The sequence below is a fragment of the Triticum dicoccoides genome, chromosome 1A, assembly GCF_002162155.2.
Source record: "Triticum dicoccoides isolate Atlit2015 ecotype Zavitan chromosome 1A, WEW_v2.0, whole genome shotgun sequence".
Lineage (NCBI taxonomy): Eukaryota > Viridiplantae > Streptophyta > Magnoliopsida > Poales > Poaceae > Triticum > Triticum dicoccoides.
This window is the reverse complement of record NC_041380.1, coordinates 157170432-157191236: the sequence shown is the minus strand read 5'-3', so window position 1 is coordinate 157191236 and position 20805 is coordinate 157170432.

Here is a 20805-nt window from a genome sequence, read left to right as displayed (position 1 = left end):
GAGACAGCCGCATCTTCGGACCAGATATGCTCAGAGAAGCCGAGGAAAAAGTCAAGCTAATCAGGGACCGACTTAAGACCGCTCAAAGTCGACAGAAGAGTTATTATGATCAGAAACATCGTAGGGTCAGTTTCGAACCCGGTGAATTCGTATACTTGAGAGTATCCCCGATGAGAGGATTGCAACGGTTTAAGATTAAAGGAAAATTAGCACCAAGATTCATTGGACCATTTTGCATAGTGGCACGAAGAGGCACTCTAGCCTACCAGCTAGACTTACCCGAAGACTTGTCCGACATTCACGACGTGTTCCACGTCTCTCAATTAAGGAAGTGCGTAAGCAACCCAGAGAAACAAGTATCTCATGAGAACATTGACATACAGCCCGACCTCACTTATCGAGAACGTCCCATAAGAATATTAGAGGAGTCTGAAAGGAGGACCCGACAGAAAACCATCAAGTTTTTCAAAGTCCAGTGGAGCAATCACACCGACAGTGAAGCAACTTGGGAAAGCGAGGATTTTCTTCGGACAGAGCATCCACACTTATTTAAGGATCAGCTGAAATCTCGGGGACGAGATTTTTCCTAAGGGGGTAGGTGTTGTGACACTCCAAAATTTTTACTTTGGTTTTCAGCAAAAAAACTTTGTGGTTTTTGAAAAGAGGCCATTTAAAATATTTCAGAAAACCTTCCTCTTAAAAAAAACTTTCTTTCCTTTGGCAAGGTTTTTATTCTTGCTTCAAACTTTGGTGTTTGACCTTTTGAAACTTCTTCTCTGTTGGTTCTCTCCCAAAATTATTTTGGGAGTTTAATCTTTTTCTTTTAAAAAGAAACTCCATGAAATTTGGGATTTTCATATCTTGGAACCACCATGACTTGGCATTTTGGCCCATGTGGTAAAACCCCTCCAAAACCTCCCCTCCCCCTTGTGATCAACCTAAATTCTCTGTCCCAACTAATCCAAACTGGTTTTGGATTTTATTCTAATTATTTTTCCCCTCAATTCAATTCTGAAAATTATTTGGAGCCTGAGGGATTTTCAAAGCAAGTACACTTTTTCATTTGAGTTTTGACCTCAAACCAATTCTCCTGGATTGTCCTTTGAACCCACAACCCAGAACCATCTTGATCCACTCCTCCTCTTTTCAAAATTTTCAAAATTCAGTCTCTGCAAGTTTGGACCAGATTTGCCAAATTTGGTGAAATTCATATCTACACTCCTCCAAAAATTCCACCAAAAATCATGCAGCCTACTTGAGCAAGGAGAAGCCACTCCACCAAAAATCAGATCAAGGAAAAATCACCAGAGGCCAATTTCATTCGGTCGAACACCTGGTGGGCACTGTTACTGTTCAAAGTTCAGAAAATTCAATTTTCAGTGTCATCTTCAGTCCGTCAGTTTCAGTCACGCGGCCACAGTGCCCTTGGCACGTTCCTCGCCGCCTCTTCCTCTTGGCCGAAGCTGCACACGCGTGCGTGGAGCCTTCCTGGCGTCGGTAGCGCGCTGGCTCGCCCTCGCCGGCGTCTTCTGCGGCGTCGGGACCTCCCGTGGCGGCCGTAGGAGGCACACCACGGCAGAACGCCGTTCCGCGCCGCCCATCGCTCCCTGGCTCTCCGCGTGGCCTCATGCACGCCAGCGCACGCCCGTAGCACAGCCACCGTGGCCGGCAAGCACGGAACACGCTCTCCGCCGCCGACGGGCCCGCACCCTCACCGTTCCGTCGAGCTCGCCCTTAACACCCAAACCCCGGCCAGTTTAACACCAAAACGGACCCATTGAACCTCCGTGATGACGCTCGACCCCCTAACCACCCCGACCGAGCACTGCGCCACCGTAATCGCTCGCCGGTGATCCTCATTCACGGCAACCGCCTCGGACCGCCTATATAAAGGGGTCCCGAGCTCACTCTCGTGCACACAGCACCCCCACTACTCACCAACACCCCGCCAGGCCACTAGGGGGACCTCGAGGAGGTCTCCTCCCCCAGCTCCGGCCGCCTCGCCCCGCCTCGGCCTCCAGCCCGATTCGTTCTGGTGAGGCCATCTCCGGCACTCAAACCCCGTTCGTTACCTTCTCTAGCTGCCAGGAGCATGACCCCCTCTTCAATTTAACCTTTGCAGCCCTCTCCGACGAGCCCCTCGACCACCCGAGCCGCCGTCCGCCGGAGCAAAGCTCGCCGTCGACGTGGTGCTCGCCGACCGACTCCACCACCATCAACTGACGCGGAAGGGTACCCTGAGCACGGAGGTACTCTCCGATCTCTCTGCCTCGTCGTGGATCGCCGCCGGCGACCACCGCGGCTCTCGGGCGCCGGCGAACTCTGCCGCCCCGTTTAAACATTTGAACCTGACAGGTGGGACCCCACCGTCAGCCTCTCTGCTCTCTCTTCGAATCGTTTTCTGGAAGCGCCTTCGGGCAGAATGCGTTTTCTCTTCGGGCTGGCGTAGTCGCTACCGAAGCGTTTTCTGTTTTTATAAACTAGCCCCTGGAAATCTTTTGTTTCATTACAGATAAGTCCCTAGACAAAAACCCTTATAACTTTTAATCAGAAAAGTATTTTTGATTGATTCTTTTTCTGTTCTCTTTAAATTTTTGTCTAGTTTTTTATCAGATTTATTTGAAAAATATTTGGTTTACCTTCTGTGCTCTCCTTGGTATTTACGTTAGCGCATATATTTTCTTTAAACGTAGATACCGAAGGAGGTGACGGAGCCGCGAACTTCACCGAGCTAGGCTCCGACTACTCTGAACCAGGCAAGCAATGTTTGAACTTTTGATATGATGAGTGTCTTGGCATGTTTTGCATTTAGTTAGTTTCATGGCATGCCGGTGAGCATACCGATGAACGTTATTTTATGTGATAACAAGGTGGGTGAGTTCAATGATCCTTATGTGGATGAATGAGAATATGAATGGCCATGTGTTGGCATGAGGATGGGTACGATGGCAGTGTTGTAGCATGCCAGTCTTACGCCAGACTATGTGACTTTAGTGTCAAACCATATCGGTCCAGTACCTATCATTTCCTTCCTTGTACTACCACATGTTTTCCGCAAGGAATATGGTTTAGTAAGTTTCAAACCGCTTTCATGGTACACACCAAAGAGGAGAGGCCGTGATGATGGTTCCATGGCCCTGGATTAAAGCCAGTCATCCGGTCAGGGGGCATGGGTGTTTCCGGTTGGGACCGAGAGGGGGGCACCCCTTAGAGCGCGCGTATATAAATTTGATCCCATGCTATTCGAGATTGTGATCTCCCCGTCTCAAAAGTTTTTCTTGGACGATGACTAGGGTGATTCCTAGCATCGAGAGGTAGGATGGGTGTGTACCGGTTAGCTGTGTTTTCTTCTGAAATACCGTAAACGGAACTAGTCCTTCGTGACTACGGAAATCCGTTGACTGTGGGAAAAATTTTGTACAAACTCTGCAGAGTCATATATTCCTCCAAATCATCTCTTCCATGTCAAGTTTCGTTCCTTCTTATCCTAATCAATTGTCAGCTTTGATGACAGAGACTCCGGTGAATCGCATGAGTGCTAAGTCCGGTTAAATGATCACTCCTGTGGATGGACTAACCCGTTTGTTTTCATGAATTGAATGTTTATTATGAGTATTATTTACTTGTGAATAAAAGCCCTTTATGTGATGTCGCTCAGACGTCCGACTGTGGCATTTCTTTTAAAGCCCTTTAAGTGATGTCGCTCAGATGTCCGACTGTGGCATTTCTTTTAAAGCCCTTTCTGCGATGTCGCTCAGACGTCCGACTGTGGCATTTCTTTTAAAGCCCTTTTTGTGATGTCGCTCAGACGTCCGACTGTGGCATTTCTTTTAAAGCCCTTTCTGCGATGTCGCTCAGACGTCCGACCGTGGCATTTCTTTTAAAAGCCCTTTATGTGGTGTCGCTAAGATGCCCAACTGTGGCATCATTTTCCTTATTTTTATTTGTTCACCTTTCGAGGCGTCGCTTCAGACACCCGATCGGTCCTTATTTATGTTCTGTGGAATTTCAGGCGGACTACCGCCGTTTTCCCTTTTTACTTACCCGTTATGCCAATTTTATTTATTGTGCATTAAGGAATTAATCATGTTGCATCCATGCATGCATTTGTTATATCTTACGTCCGAACTGTCTTGCGAGTACTTTCAAAGTACTCACTGGCTTGTTGATTTGGCCAGATGCTGACGAAGGCGATCTCATGGATGAAGAATTCGATAGCGAGTCCGACACTTAGAGGAGTCCAGTCAGTCTCGTGCGACCCTGGATTTGGCCACTGTTTTATATCCGCTTCCGCTACCAAATAAATTTATCGAGCCTCACCCCGACGTTCGATGAAATGATATTCTTAGAGTCTTGTATTTCCTTCCCCGCTGTGCTTTTCCACCACCAACCTATCAATGAGTCAGTAGTATGTCTCCACACCAGTGTGTCCTGTCCGCCATTATGTATGATTATTGGTGTGCTTGTAATGATTTGGTTGAGCAGCCGCAGTTCAACCCTGTAATATATTTTATGCTACTGGCTTATTGTATCAAGAAATTGTCTACCATTGAGGAGGATTTCTCTCATACTGGACTCAAAAGACTGGTTTATCAATAAATATTTTTATTGGAAAACCGGTCGTGACAGATTGTTATCCGACAGTGTCCATCATATTCAATAATTTTGTGAGTTCTTAACGGATACATAATGTCTTTGGTAAATTGTATCCTCTGATTTGGCCTACCATGTTCTACTTTCGAGCTTGCGTTATTTGCTCTTGAAGTTTGTGGTGTATGTTCCTAAGTTACCCTATGGGTTGAACCTATGCCTTCCCTAATCCGTGTGAACCCGAGAGTTTTCACGAGTCATAGTCATACTCTTCTTGTAACATCCCAAATTCTCAATCTGGAATGTTATACATTAGATCATCATTGCATATCATATTTTATTGCATTTTGGTTGATCCTAGAAATTCTACGCAACTCAAGGACCCACATAGAGTGTTGGGGATTTCGTTATTTTGATATTCGAGTTTTTCTCGAATTTTGAAAAGAGGATCGTTTGACTTTAACTATTTACTCTTCGATTATTTCTTTTATAAAAATAAAAGAGAGAGGATAAAATGACTTCCTCAAAATAGAGAAATATCAATGATTTAATATTAAAATCAAATAAGATTTGTATTCGGAGTTTTATTGCTATTTTATTTGAATTAGGAAAAAAGTGCGTTATTCAAAATTGCATTTTAGGCCCAAATAAATGTTCACGTTGTCCGGCTAATTTTTAGAGGACAGGGAAAATTTATTTCAGGATTTTTGGAGTCCGTTTAGTATTTCTTTTATTTTATTTTCTGAGCCTCGAAATTATTTTAGAAAAAAGAGGTGAACCGATTCCGGTCAGTAAGCGGCCAGGACTCCTTGTGCCGGCCCTTATAAGCCGCGGCCCCGAGCCCCCGACCAGCCCAAGCCGCCACCGTGCTCAAACCCTAACCCTAGCCCCGATCCGCCGCCACCGCCCGCGCCGCCGCTGCACCGCGCCGCGCCACCTACGACCCACCTCCGTGCCGAGCTGGAGCGCCGGACCCTCACTGGACCTCGAGGTACTTGCCTCGGTTTTCATGAGAAAACCGTTTTGTTTTGTTTTTCGAAAACACTAGATCCGTTTTTTATTTAGATCCAGTTCGGTTTATTTTTTTCGGTTTAATTATTTAGCGTACGCCCGTTTTTACGTTTGTTTTAGCGAATGGTTTTCACCATTTAGCTGCAGACAGTGAACGTTTGTTCGTTAGCCTGTTCGTCAGTTTTTCTTTTTCTTGTATTTTCCACGATTATTTTCGATCGCGATTTCTGATCTGATGTTCGTTTTAGTATAACTTTTCACTCATTTAACGGAATCAGGCGATTCAAACGCCTAGAGTTTCATATCGAAACCCTCTTTATGTTTAATCAAATTAAACAAGTTTTTTCTGCTGTAAAATTTGACTTTAGTCTAGATAAGTAAACGAAGCTGGTTTCTTTCACCGTTTGAGTTTTGTTGCTTTGTTTGATTTGATTCTTTTTGCAAACCAGAGTTCTTAAGTTGAACTTTCTGGTTAGATCTCTTATTCGAGTTTTACCCGTGCCTTTGCTTGACTAATTATTGTATGCTTGTTGGTTTGCGATAGAACACCCAGAGTGCGAAGCGTGCTACTATGAGTCTCTAGGTTTCGTGGATCATCAGCAAGGCAAGTAACACATTGATCATACCTCTTACTACCCAGTTTTATTGCATTAGATCAACCCTCAAACATTGCATGGTTAGGATCTGAATTAAACTGTGGGTTGGGAAGTAGTTGATGAGGTAGGAACCTATTACCCTGTTTATTATCAAACCCTGGGAGTTACTTCTACGTTATGCTTATACTGCTATGCTATGCTCGTAGACGTGGATTGGGTTTGAGAGTTTTCATGACAGATGTGAGTATTGTTAATTAATGGTTCAATTTAAGGTGGCAACTTTAATACACATCTGGGTGGATTGAGGCACCTGGGGAACCTAGTGATTGCCTGCGTTTTTTGGAAATCCCGGGGTACCGTGTGATTCTCCTATGGACTACCACCCAGGCTCAAAGGGATCATAAGATTATTCATACTGGAAACTTCCGTGTGCAGCCACATGCTATTATGGGTTCTTGCATAGTTGATTAACTTGTGTGAACTCTTACAGTAGTAGACTAGCAGATGTAGGGGATGTAGGTGTACCGGTCTACCCATCGTAAGGTGCTAACGCTTCTGAAAGACTGTGTCTCGGTCATCCATTTCTTAAACATTATGTAGTGCAAGAAATCCAACGGAGGAGATCGAGTCTTGTGGGGCAAAGTGCACAAACCTCTGCAGAGTGTACAAACTAATCATGGTTAGCCGTGTCCCCGGTTATGGACATCTTGAGTATCTAGTTCTTGGATTATCATGTGGATCTCATCACTCTTAACTATATAATTTTGTTTGGGTTAACGATTACTTTTAATTGGGATTGAGATGGGGTTTACCATTCTCAATGTTTTCAACAAATTTTGTAGTTAAATAAAATATATTCCTTTGCAGTAGGGAAAATTGGCTTTACGCAAAACATATCAACATTACAGCCTCCACCAACCATATATGCATATAGTGATAGCTTTATTCTGTTCATTATTCTCTTTTGTTACCTTGCCAGCATATTCTATGTGCTGACCCATTTTTGGGCTGCAACGTATCATGTTGCAGACTTTTCAGACGACGAGTAAGGAGCCTTAGGTCGTGGTCTTTCACTCAGTGATGCCGTTGGAGTTAATGGACTCACTTTATCTTCCAAGCCTTCCGATGTTATCGTATTAGATGGCCTTAAGCCATATTTATTGTAATAAGTTCTCTTTTGAGAAATTCGATATAATTAGTGTGTGATTGACACTCTGTTATAAATCCTTCAAGTACTATGTGTGTCAGCATTACCGATCCAAGGATGACACTTATACACAGAGATCAGACTGTTTGAGGTCTGGGCGCTACAAAGATGGTATCAGAGCCAGGTTGACTGTAGGACACGACCACTAAGCTAAAGCCCTAGATCACTACTCTCTTCTCACTTCTAACTCCTCTCCATTTTTCTACTCTTTAGGATGGCGGATGCAAGGATCAAGTTCACACGACCGGATGAAGACACCCCTTTTGGACGTCACTTGAAGGAAGTCACTAAGTACCTAAACATTGGAATACCAAGCTTCACCGAGACTTACAATGCCTCTTTATCAGAAGAGGAGTGCTGGATGATTCAAGTTCAAGTACCAGGAAGGACATTTATGCCAGTTACTAAGCCCATAGAGTTTTCTTTTGATGCACCAACCTGGAGTCTTGGAAAGAGTATGGCAGCTCACATCATAATGGGACGCATTGGAGAAGTTTACCAAAAGGATCTCAAGGATACTATCTACTAGATTTGTGGGCGCCGAGATGAGCAATGGGAGATGATCAGCACCAGTAAGGATAGATCAATTGCCGCTTTCATTCATGAGTTAAACCAGCACATCTGTCACCAGGAGAATCAGATGTGCGCAGGCATGATGGATTTGAAGAAGGCAATGACAAGGATCACGGAGCTTGAATAAGAACTCAAGGCTACACGCGAAGATTATAAGGAGGAAATCGTCGTGCTAGTGGAAAAGAATGACGACCTGGAAAGGAAGCTAGGAGTTTTCATGGGATACCCCGCGCCAGGAGAAGAAGACGAAGAACCCAAGGAGATTCGCCCTTGTAGTAGTTTGGTTACATCGCCAGTGTTGATCCTGCCAGATCAATGCAAGGATTATGAAGTATATTGCGATGCTTCTTGTCGAGGACTTGGAGCAGTGCGTATGCAGGAAGGAAGAGTTGTTTCATATGCCTCACGACAGCTTAAACCCCATGAGCTAAATTATGCTATGCATGATTTGGAGTTAGCAGCCGTAGTGCATGCGTTGAAGACATGGAGACATTTTCTCATCGGAAACCATTATGAAGTATACACGGATCACAAGAGTTTGAAGTATATCTTCACGCAGAAGGAATTGAATCTCACGCAGAGAAGATGGATAGAGCTAATAAAGGATTATGATATGAAATTGCATTATCATCCCGGAAAGGCTAACATAGTAGCCGATGCATTGAGCTGCAAAAGTCATATAAATACCCTCACGACCGAAGAGTTACCCAATGAGTTAGCAGAAGACCTTCGCGAGCTATGTTTGGAGATAGTTCCAAGAGGTTATGTAGCAACATTGGAAATTCAGTCTACCTTGATGGATAAGATTAGAGAAGCTCAGAAGAAGGACAAGGAGATTGCCAAGATAAAGAAAAGGATGAGTAAAGGAAAGGCTAAAGGATTTCGTGAGGATGAGCACAATACCTTATGGTTTGAGGACCGTGTATATGTGCCAAATGATCAGGAGATCAGGAAGTTGATTCTGCAAGAGGCCCATGATTCGCCATATTCAATTCACCTAGGTAATAGAAAAATGTATCTGGATTTGAAGGACAATTTCTGGTGGACCGGAATGAAGAAGGATATTGCGGAGTATGTAGCAGTTTGTGATGTATGTCAGAGAGTGAAGGAAGAGCATCAGAAGCCAGCCAGATTGTTACAGCCATTGCCGATACCCGAATGGAAGTGGGATAAGCTAGGCATGGATTTTATCACAGGATTACCCAAGACTCGTTCTGGCTATGACTCGATATGGGTTGTAGTCAATCGTTTGACGAAAGTAGCTCATTTCATCCCAGTGAAGACCACTTACACCAGTGCTAAGTTGGCAAAGATATACATGACCAGGATCGTATGTCTGCATGGAGTTCCTAGGACCATTGTATCAGATAGAGGAACCCAGTTTACTTCAAAGTTTTGGAATCAGTTGCATGAAACTTTGGGAACCGGGCTAGAGTTCAGTACAACTTTTCACCCGCAGACAGATGGACAAACTGAGAGGGTAAATCAGAGTCTGGAGGATATGTTGAGAGCTTGTGCGCTAGATTATGGATCTAGTTGGGACGATAATTTGCCTTACGCAGAGTTCTCTTATAACAACAGCTATCAAGCCAGTTTGAAGATGGCCCCTTTTGAAGCCTTGTACGGAAGGAGGCGCAGAACACCGTTGTTGTGGGATGAAGTTGGAGACCGACAGTTGTTTGGAACAGATTTGATTAAGGAATCAGAAGAAAAGGTTAAGCTGATTCGCGATACACTCAAAGTAGCCCAATCCAGGAAGAAGAGCTATGCGGATTCTAAACGCAAGGAGATAGTTTACGAAGTTGGAGACAGAGTGTATCTTCGTGTATCCCCACTTCGAGGAGTTAAGCGCTTTGGAGTTAAGGGAAAGTTAGCACCACGTTTTGTAGGACCATACAAAGTTTTGAAACGTATGGGAGATGTTGCCTACAAGTTGGAGTTACCTGAAGGACTGTCAGGAGTTCATGATGTGTTTCATGTTTCACAGCTGAAGAAGTGTCATGCTGAGATGGCCGATATACCATTAAGAGATACCGTGCCCTTGGAGGCGATTCAGTTGGATAGCGATTTGACATATGAGGAGAAACCAGTTAAGATACTCAAGTTTGCCAGCCGGGTTACACACAACAAAGTAATCAAGTTCTGCAAAGTTCAGTGGAGCCACAGTACCAAAGATGAAGCCACCTGGGAACGGGAGGAAGACCTAGGGAAGGATAACTCTCACCTATTTTCTAGCCAACCCGAATCTCGAGAGCGAGATTCATCTTAAGGGGGGTAGGTTTGTAACATCCCAAATTTTCAATTTGGAATGTTATACATTAGATCATCATTGCATATCATATTTTATTGCATTTTGGTTGATCCTAGAAATTCTACGCAACTCAAGGAGCCACAGAGAGAGTTGGGGATTTCGTTATTTTCACATTCGAGTTTTTCTCGAATTTTGAAAAGAGGATCGTTTGATTTTAATTATTTACTCTTCGATTATTTCTTTTATAAAAATAAAAGAGAGAGGATACAATGACTTCCTCAAAATAGAGAAATATCGAAGATTTAATATTAAAATCAAATAAGATTTTTATTCGGAGTTTTATTGCTATTTTATTTGAATTAGGAAAAAAGTGCATTTTCCAAAATTGCATTTTAGGCCCAAATAAATGTTCACCTTGTCCGGCTTATTTTTAGAGGACGGGGAAAATTTATTTCGAGATTTTTGGAGTCCGTTTAGTATTTATTTTATTTTATTTTCTAAGCGTCATAATTATTTAAAAAAAAGAGGCAAACCAACTCCGGGCTGTAAGAGGCCAGGACTCCTAGGGCCGACCCTTATAAGCCGCGGACCCGAGCCCCCGATCAGCGCAAGCCGCCACCGTGCCCTAACCCTAACCCTAGCCCCGATCCACCGCCGCCGCCCGTGCCGCCATCGCCCGCGCCGCCTACCACCTTTCGCCGTGCCGCGCCCCACGCCGGACCCTCGCCGGACCTCGAGGTAGTTGCCTCGGTTTTTGTGAGAAAACCGTTTTGGTTTTTTTTCGAAAACCCTAGATCCATTTTTTATTTATATCCAGTTCGGTTTATTTTTTTGGTTTAGTTATTTAGCGAACGCCCATTTTTATGTTTGTTTTAGCGAACTGTTTCACCGTTTAGCCGCAGACAGCGAACGTTCGTTCATTAGCCTGTTCGTCAGTTTTTCTTTTTCTCGGATTTTCCGCGATTATTTTCGATCGTGATTTCTAATCTGATTTTCGTTTTAGTATAACTTTTCGCTCATTTAGCAGAATCAGGCGATTCAAACGCCTAGAGTTTCGTCTCGAAACCCTCTTTCCGTTTAATCAACTTAAACAAGTTTTTGCTACTGTAAAGTTTGACTTTAGTCCAGATTAGTAAAAGAAGCATGTTTCTTTCGCCGTTTGGGTTTTGTTGCTTCGTTTGATTTGATTCTTTTTGCAAACCAGAGTTCTTAAGTTGAACTTTTTGGTTATATCTCTTATTCGAGTTTTACCCCTGCCCTTTCTTGATTGCTTAATGTATGCTTGTTTATTTGCGATAGAACACCCGGAGTGCGAAGCGTGCTACTATGAGTCTCTAGGTTTCGCGGATCATCAGCAAGGCAAGTAACACTTTGATCATACCTCTTCCTACCCAGTTTTATTGCATTAGAGAAACCCTCAAACATTGCATGGTTAGGATCTGAATTAAACTGTGGGTTGGGAAGTAGTTAATGAGGTAGTAACCTATTACCCTGTTTATTATCAAACCCTGGGAGTTACTTCTACATTATGCTTATACTGATATGCTATGCTCGTAGACGTGGATTGGGTTTGAGAGTTTTCATGACAGATGTGAGTATTGTTAATTAATGTTTCAATTTAAGGTGGCAACTTTAATATACATCTGGGTGGATTGAGGCACCTGGGGAACCATGTGATTGCCTGTATTTTTTGGAAATCCCGGGGTACCGTGTGATTCTCCTATGGACTGCCACCCAGGCTCAAAGGGATCATAAGATTATTCATACTGGAAACTTCCGTGTGCAGCCACATGCTATTATGGGCTCTAGCATAGTTGATTAAGTTGTGTGAACTCTTACAGTGGTACACTAGCAGATGTAGGGGATGTAGGTGTACCAGTCTACCCATCGTAAGGTGCTAACGCTTCTGAAAGACTGTGTCTCGGTCATCCATTTCTTAAACATTATGTAGTACAAGAAATCCAACAGAGGAGATCGAGTCTTGTGGGGAAAAGTGCACAAACCTCTACAGAGTGTACAAACTAATCATGGTTAGCCGTGTCCCCAGTTATGGACATCTTGAGTATCTAGTTCTTGGATTATCATGTGGATCTCATCACTCTTAATTATATAATTTTGTTTGGGTTAATGATTACTTTTAATTGGGATTGAGATGGGGTTTACCATTCTCAATGTTTTCAACAAATTTTGTAGTTAAATAAAATATATTCCTTTGCGGTAGGGAAAATTGGCTTTACGCAAAACATATCAACCATACAGCCTCCACCAGCCATATATGCATATAGTGATAGCTTTATTCTGTTCATTATTCTCTTTTGTTACCTTGCCAGCATATTCTATGTGCTGACCCATTTTCGGGCTGCAACGTATCATGTTGCAGACTTTTCAGATGACGAGTAAGGAGCCTTAGGTCGTGGTCTTTCACTCAGTGATGCCGTTGGAGTTGATGGACTCACTTTATCTTCCAAGCCTTCCGATGTTATCGTATTAGATGGCCTTAAGCCATATTTATTGTAATAAGTTCTCTTTTGAGACATTCGATGAATTCAATGTGTGATTGACAATCTATTATAAATCCTTCAAGTACTATGTGTGTCAGCATTACCGATCCAGGGATGACACTTATACACAGAGATCAGACTGTAGGACACAACCACTAAGCTAAAGCCCTAGATCACTAATCTCTTCTCACTTCTAACTCCTCTCCATTTTTCTACTCTTTAGGATGTCGGATGCAAGGATCAAGTTCACACGACCGGATGAAGACACCCCTTTTGGACGTCACTTGAAGGAAGTCACTAAGTACCTAAACATTGGAATACCAAGCTTCACCGGGACTTACAATGCCACTTTATCAGAAGAGGAGCGATGGATGATTGAAGTTCAAGTACCAGGAAGGACATTTATGCTAGTCACTAAGCCCATAGAGTTTTCTTTTGATGCACCAACCTGGAGTCTAGGAAAGAGTATGGGAGCTCACATCATAATGGGATGCATTGGAGAAGTTTACCAAAAGGATCTCAAGGATACTATCTACCAGATTTGTGGGCGCCGAGATGAGAAATGGGAGATGATCAGCACCAATAAGGATAGATCAATTGCCGCTTTCATTCAGGAGTTAAACCAGCACATCCGTCGCCAGGAGAATCAGATGTGTGCATGCATGATGGATTTGAAGAAGGCAATGACAAGGATCACGGATCTTGAATAAGAACTCAAGGCTACGCGCGAAGATTATGAGGAGGAAATCGTCGTGCTAGTGGAAAAGAATGACGACCTGGAAAGGAAGCTAGGAGTTTTCATGGGAGACCCCGCGCCAGGGGAAGAAGATGAAGAACCCAAGGAGATTCGCCCTGAGGATTACATCACCATCGATGACACCGATTCGGTCCCGACAATAGTGATGATGACTATGTTGATGAAGCTGGAGCAGATATCATGGAATCTTTGACCGAACAATATTTCTAGTTGACCACCAAAACAGTAGTAGTAGTCTACCATGTAAATAGTATAGTCCAAACACTTTTATAATGATAAGTTCTAGACCGATTGTATGCCTTCGATTGATTGATTGAAATGATTGTGTTTGTCTCATGTGCATATGGGTAGTGTTTTCTCACTAGACCTCATTCTATTCTATTCTCTTCTCTCTAAACCCCAGATGCCTCCGAGACATGACCCCGGATTTACCTTTCCACCGGAGCTCACTCAGTTGATCCAGCAGCATAATACCTTGATGCAATTGTTAGTTCAGAACCAAGGCAACAAGAACAACCCACCACCACGACCACCCCCGGTTGATAACTTAGCTCGTTTTCTAAGGTTGCAGCCGCCGATGTTTTCCAGTAGCACCGAGCCGATAGTTGCAGATGATTTGCTCCGCAGGATTGGAAGGGAGTTAAACACTGTAGGATGCACAGATGCTGAGAAGGTGCATTTTGCCACACACCAATTGGATGGACCAGTAACCTCATGGTGGGAGAATTACACTGTCACCTATCCTATAGCCACTGTCACATGGGATCAGTTCCAGGAAGCTTTCCGCACTACCCATGTTTCAGCAGGAGCTATGGCCATGAAGAAGCATGAGTTTCGCAACTTACGCCAAGGAGGGCGCACTGTTGGCCTATATGTGGATGAATTTAGTAAGCTAGCACGTTATGCCCCAGATGACGTTGCTACAGATGCAGCTAAGAAGGAGAAGTTTCTGGAAGGACTGAATGATGAGCTGAGCATGCAGTTGATGGTAGCAAATTTCAATAACTACCAGGAGTTGGTGGATAGAGCTCTCATGCTTGAAGGGAAGCAACAGCAGATTGACAGCCGCAAGAGGAAGTATGGACAAGGGAAGTATAATTCTGGAGCTCAGCAGAGACCCCGTTTCACCCCGAGCTCGGGAGGACTTGTGCATAACCATGGAGGCCACACTCATAATGGAGGAAGTTCGCACAACCATAGTGGCCCCAGGAACGGAAATGGTAATGGAGTAAGCAACAGATAGAACTGTTCCAACCCAGCAACACCTGCCAAGAAGGATCTAAGCCACGTTACTTGCTACAAGTGCCAGAAGACCGGACATTACGCCAATGAATGTCCTGAAGCTAAGAACGGAAACGAAAATGGAAGCTCTGGGAAGAAGCCCAACCCTTTTACCAGGGGACAGGTGAACCACGTTAACGTGGAGGAGATTGAAGCCCAGCCAGACGCAGTAATAGGTAAGTTTTTGGTTAAGTCATTTACTGCAGTCGTTCTTTTTGATACTATTGCATCTCATTCATACATATCGAGGGGATTTGTGGATAAGTATAAACTTCCCACCAAAGTTCTTAGTACACCAATGTTAGTGAGCTCGCCAGGAGCAGAGTACATGGCAAGCCAAGGATGTTTTCAGATGCCATTGGCCATAGGTAGGCACATTTCACCCCCCCAGACCTGATAATTCTGGAGTCGCAAGGTTTGGATGTGATTCTTGGTATGGATTAGCTATCGATGTATGGAGGAAACATCGATTGCGCCAGTAAGTCGATTTTTCTCACCACCCCAGAAGGAAGAAGGATCAAGTATGTATCACGGCATGTGCCGAATAGGACTCAAGTAAATTGCTTATCGGGAGTAGTACATGAGGAAGTACCAGTGGTGGAATTCCTGGATGTATTTCCAGAAGAGTTGCCAGGCATGCCACCAGATAGAGACACCGAGTTTTTGATTGAGCTTTTGCCAGGCATCGGACCAATGTCTAAGAGACCGTACAGGATGCCCACTCAGGATTTGGAGGAAAATAAGAAGGAGATTAAGGAGTTATTGGATAAAGGATATATTCGCCCAAGCTCTTCACCTTGAGGATCACCAGTACTTCTAGTGGAGAAGAAGGATGGAACATTAAGAATGGTCATTGATTATCATGGATTGAATGAAGTAACAATCAAGAATAAGTACCCACTGCCGATGATCAATGATTTGTTTGATCAGATGCAAGGAGCTAAGGTGTTTTCCTAGATCGATCTGCGATCAGGGTACCACCAGTTGAAGATTCGAGAGCAGGATATACCTAAGACAGCTTTTACCACAAGGTACGGGCTATATGATTACACCGTTATGTGATTTGGCCTGACTAACGCACCTGCCTATTTTATGAACATGATGAACAAAGTGTTTATGGAGTTTTTGGATAAGTTCATCGTAGTGTTCATAGATGACATTCTAGTCTACTCGAAGAACAAAGAGGAGCATAAGGACCACTTGCGTTTGGTACTTGGGAAGCTCAAAGAACATCAACTATACGCCAAGTTCAGCAAGTGTGAGTTTTGGTTAAAGGAAGTGGGATTTCTTGGACATGTTATATCCGGAGAAGGAATAGCAGTAGACCCCAACAAAGTCGTCACTGTGACAAATTGGGAAGCACCCACGACAGTTGGAGAGATCTGGAGTTTTCTTGGACCCGCAGGATAGTACTGGAGGTTCATTGAGAATTTCTCGAAGATTGCAAAGCCAATGACGAAGTTGTTAAAGAAGGACACCAAATTCAATTGGACTGAGGAATGTGAGGCCAGTTTTCAGGAGTTGAAGAGACGCTTGGTTACATCGCTAGTGTTGATCCTGCCAGATCAACGCAAGGATTATGAAGTATATTGCGATGCTTCTTGTCGAGGACTTGGAGCAGTGCTTATGCAGGAAGGAAGAGTTGTTTCATATGCCTCACGACAGCTTAAACCCCATGAGCTAAATTATGCTATGCATGATTTGGAGTTAGCAGCCGTAGTGCATGCGTTGAAGACATGGAGAAATTTTCTCATCGGAAACCATTGTGAAGTATACACGGATCACAAGAGTTTGAAGTATATCTTCACGCAGAAGGAATTGAATCTCACGCAGAGAAGATGGTTAGAGCTAATAAAGGATTATGATATGAAATTGCATTATCATCCCGGAAAGGCTAACATAGTAGCCGATGCATTGAGCCGCAAAAGTCATATAAATACCCTCATGACCGAAGAGTTACCCAATGAGTTAGCAGAAGACCTTCGCGAGCTATGTTTGGAGATAGTTCCGAGAGGTTATGTAGCAACGTTGGAAATTCAGTCTACCTTGATGGATAAGATTAGAGAAGCTCAGAAGAAGGACACGGAGATTGCCGAGATAAAGGAAAGGATGAGTAAAGGAAAGGCTAAAGGATTTCGTGAGGATGAGCACAATACCTTATGGTTTGAGGACCGTGTATATGTGCCAAATGATCAGGAGATCAGGAAGTTGATTCTGCAAGAGGCCCATGATTCACCATATTCGATTCACCCAGGTAATAGCAAAATGTATCTTGATTTGAAGGACAGTTTCTGGTGGACCAGAATGAAGAAGGATATTGCGGAGTATGTAGCAGTTTGTGATGTATGTCAGAGAGTGAAGGCAGAGCATCAGAAGCCAGCCGGATTGTTACAGCCATTGCCGATACCCGAATGGAAGTGGGATAAGCTAGGCATGGATTTTATCACATGATTACCCAGGACTCGTTCTGGCTATGACTCGATATGGGTTGTAGTCGATCGTTTGACGAAAGTAGCTCATTTCATCCTAGTGAAGACCACTTACACCAGTGCTAAGTTGGCAAAGATATACATGACCAGGATCGTATGTCTGCATGGAGTTCCGAGGACCATTGTATCAAATAGAGGAACCCAGTTTACTTCAAAGTTTTGGAATCAGTTGCATGAAACTTTGGGAACCAGGCTAGAGTTCAGTACAACTTTTCACCCGCAGACAGATGGACAAACTGAGAGGGTAAATCAGATTCTGGAGGACATGTTGAGAGCTTGTGCGCTAGATTATGGATCTAGTTGGGACGATAATTTGCCTTACACAGAGTTCTCTTATAACAATAGCTATCAAGCCAGTTTGAAGATGGCCCCTTTTGAAGCCTTGTACGGAAGGAGGTGCAGAACACCGTTGTTGTGGGATGAAGTTGGAGACCGACAATTGTTTGGACCAGATTTGATTAAGGAATCGGAAGAAAAGGTTAAGCTGATTCGCGATAGACTCAAAGTAGCCCAATCCAGGCAGAAGAGCTATGCGGATTCTAAACGCAAGGAGATAGTTTACGAAGTTGGAGACAGAGTGTATCTTCGTGTATCCCCACTTCGAGGAGTTAAGCGCTTTGGAGTTAAGGGAAAGTTAGCGCCACGTTTTGTAGGACCATACAAAGTTTTGAAATGTATGGGAGAAGTTGCCTACAAGTTGGAGTTACCTGAAGGACTGTCAGGAGTTCATGATGTGTTTCATGTTTCACAGCTGAAGAAGTGTCATGCTGAGATGGCCGATATACCATTAAGAGATACTGACCCCTTGGAGGCGATTCAGTTGGATAGCGATTTGACGTATGAGGAGAAACCAGTTAAGATACTCAAGTTTGCCAGCCGTGTTACATGCAACAAAGTAATCAAGTTCTGCAAAGTTCAGTGGAGCCACCATACCGAAGATGAAGCCACCTGGGAACTGGAGGAAGACCTACGGAAGGATCACTCTCACCTATTTTCTAGACAACCCGAGTCTCGAGGGCGAGATTCATCTTAAGGGGGGTAGGTTTGTAACATCCCAAATTTTCAATTTGGAATGTTATACATTAGATCATCATTGCATATCATATTTTATTGCATTTTGGTTGATCCTAGAAATTCTACGCAACTCAAGGACCCACGGACAGAGTTGGGGATTTCGTTATTTTCACATTCGAGTATTTCCCGAATTTTGAAAAGAGGATCGTTTGATTTTAATTATTTACTCTTCGATTATTTCTTTTATAAAAATAAAAGAGAGAGGATACAATGACTTCCTCAAAATAGAGAAATATCGAAGATTTAATAGTAAAATCAAATAAGATTTTTATTCGGAGTTTTAGTGCTATTTTATTTGAATTAGGAAAAAAGTGTGTTTTTCAAAATTGCATTTTAGGCCCAATTAAATGTTCACCTTGTCCGGCTTATTTTTAGAGGACGGGGAAAATTTATTTCGGGATTTTTGGAGTCCGTTTAGTATTTATTTTATTTTATTTTCTGAGCATCGGAATTATTTAAAAAAAAGAGGCGAACCAACTCCGGGCCGTAAGCGGCCAGGACTCCTAGGGCCGGCCCTTATAAGCCGCGGACCCAAGCCCCCGACCAGCCCAAGCCGCCACCGCGCCCTAACCCTAACCCTAGCCCCGATCCACCGCCGCCGCCCGTGCCGCCATCGCCCGCGCCGCCTGCCACCCTCCACCGTGCCACGCCCCACGCCGCCGCACTGGACCCTCGCCGGACCTCGAGGTAGTTGCCTCGGTTTTCGTTAGTAAACCGTTTTGGTTTTTTTCGAAAACCCTAGATCCGTTTTTTATTTATATCCGATTCGGTTTATTTTTTTGGTTTAGTTATTTAGCGAACGCCCGTTTTTACGTTTGTTTTAGCGAACGGTTTTCACCGTTTAGCCGCAGACAGCGAACGTTCGTTCATTAGCCTGTTCGTCAGTTTTTATTTTTCTCGGATTTTCCGCGATTATTTTTGATCGTGATTTCTAATCCGATTTTCGTTTTAGTATAACTTTTCGCTCGTTTAGCGCAATCAGGCGATTCAAACGCCTAGAGTTTCGTCTCGAAACTCTCTTTCCGTTTAATCAACTTAAACAAGTTTTTGCTATTGTAAAATTTGACTTTAGTCCAGATTAGTAAAAGAAGCCTGTTTCTTTCGCCGTTTGAGTTTTGTTGCTTCGTTTGATTTGGTTCTTTTTGCAAACCAAAGTTCTTAAGTTGAACTTTTTGGTTATATCTCTTATTTGAGTTTTACCCGTGCCCTTGCTTGATTGCTTATTGTATGCTTGTTTGTTTGCAATAGAACACCCGGAGTGCGAAGCGTGCTACTACGAGTCTCTAGGTTTCGCGGATCATCAGCAAGGCAAGTAACACTTTGATCATACCTCTTCCTACCCAGTTTTATTGCATTAGATCAACCCTCAAACATTGCATGGTTAGGATCTGAATTAAACTATGGGTTGCGAAGTAGTTGATGAGGTAGGAACCTATTACCCTATTTTTTATCAAACCCTGGGAGTTACTTCAACGTTATGCTTATAGTGCTAAGCTATGCTCGTAGGCGTGGATTGGGTTTGAGAGTTTTCATGACAGATGTGAGTATTGTTAATTAATGGTTCAATTTAAGGTGGCAACTTTAATACACATCTGGGTGTATTGAGGCACCTGGGGAACCCAGTGATTGCCTGTATTTTTTGGAAATCCTGGGGTACCGTGTGATTCTCCTATGGACTGCCACCCAGGCTCAAAGGGATCATAAGATTATTCATACTGGAAATTTCCATGTGCAGCCACATGCTATTATGGGCTCTAGCATAGTTGATTAAGTTGTGTGAACTCTTACAGTGGTAGACTAGCAGATGTAGGGGATGTAGGTGTACCGGTCTACCCATCGTAAGGTGCTAACGCTTCTGAACGACTGTGTCTCGGTCATCCGTTTCTTAAACATTATGTAGTGCGAGAAATCCAACGGAGGAAATCGAGTCTTGTGGGGAAAAGTGCACAAACCTCTGCAGAGTGTACAAACTAATCATGGTTAGCCGTGTCCCCGATTATGGACATCTTGAGTATCTAGTTCTTGGATTATCATGTGGATCTCATCACTCTTAATTATATAATTTTTTTGGGTTAATGATTACTTTTAATTGGGATTGAGATGGGGTTAACCATTCTCAATGTTTTCAACAAATTTTGTAATTAAATAAAATATATTCCTTTGCAGTAGGGAAAAATTGGCTTTACGCAAAACATAACAACCATACAGCCTCCACCAGCCATATATGCATATAGTGATAGCTCTATTTTGTTCATTATTCTCTTGTGTTACCTTGCCAGCATATTCTATGTGCTGACCCATTTTCGGGCTGCAACGTATCATGTTGCAGACTTTTCAGACGATGAGTAAGGAGCCTTAGGTCGTGGTCTTTCAATCAGTGATGCCGTTGGAGTTGATGGACTCACTTTATATTCTAAGCCTTCCGCTGTTATTGTATTAGATGGCCTTAAGCCATATTTATTGTAATAAGTTCTC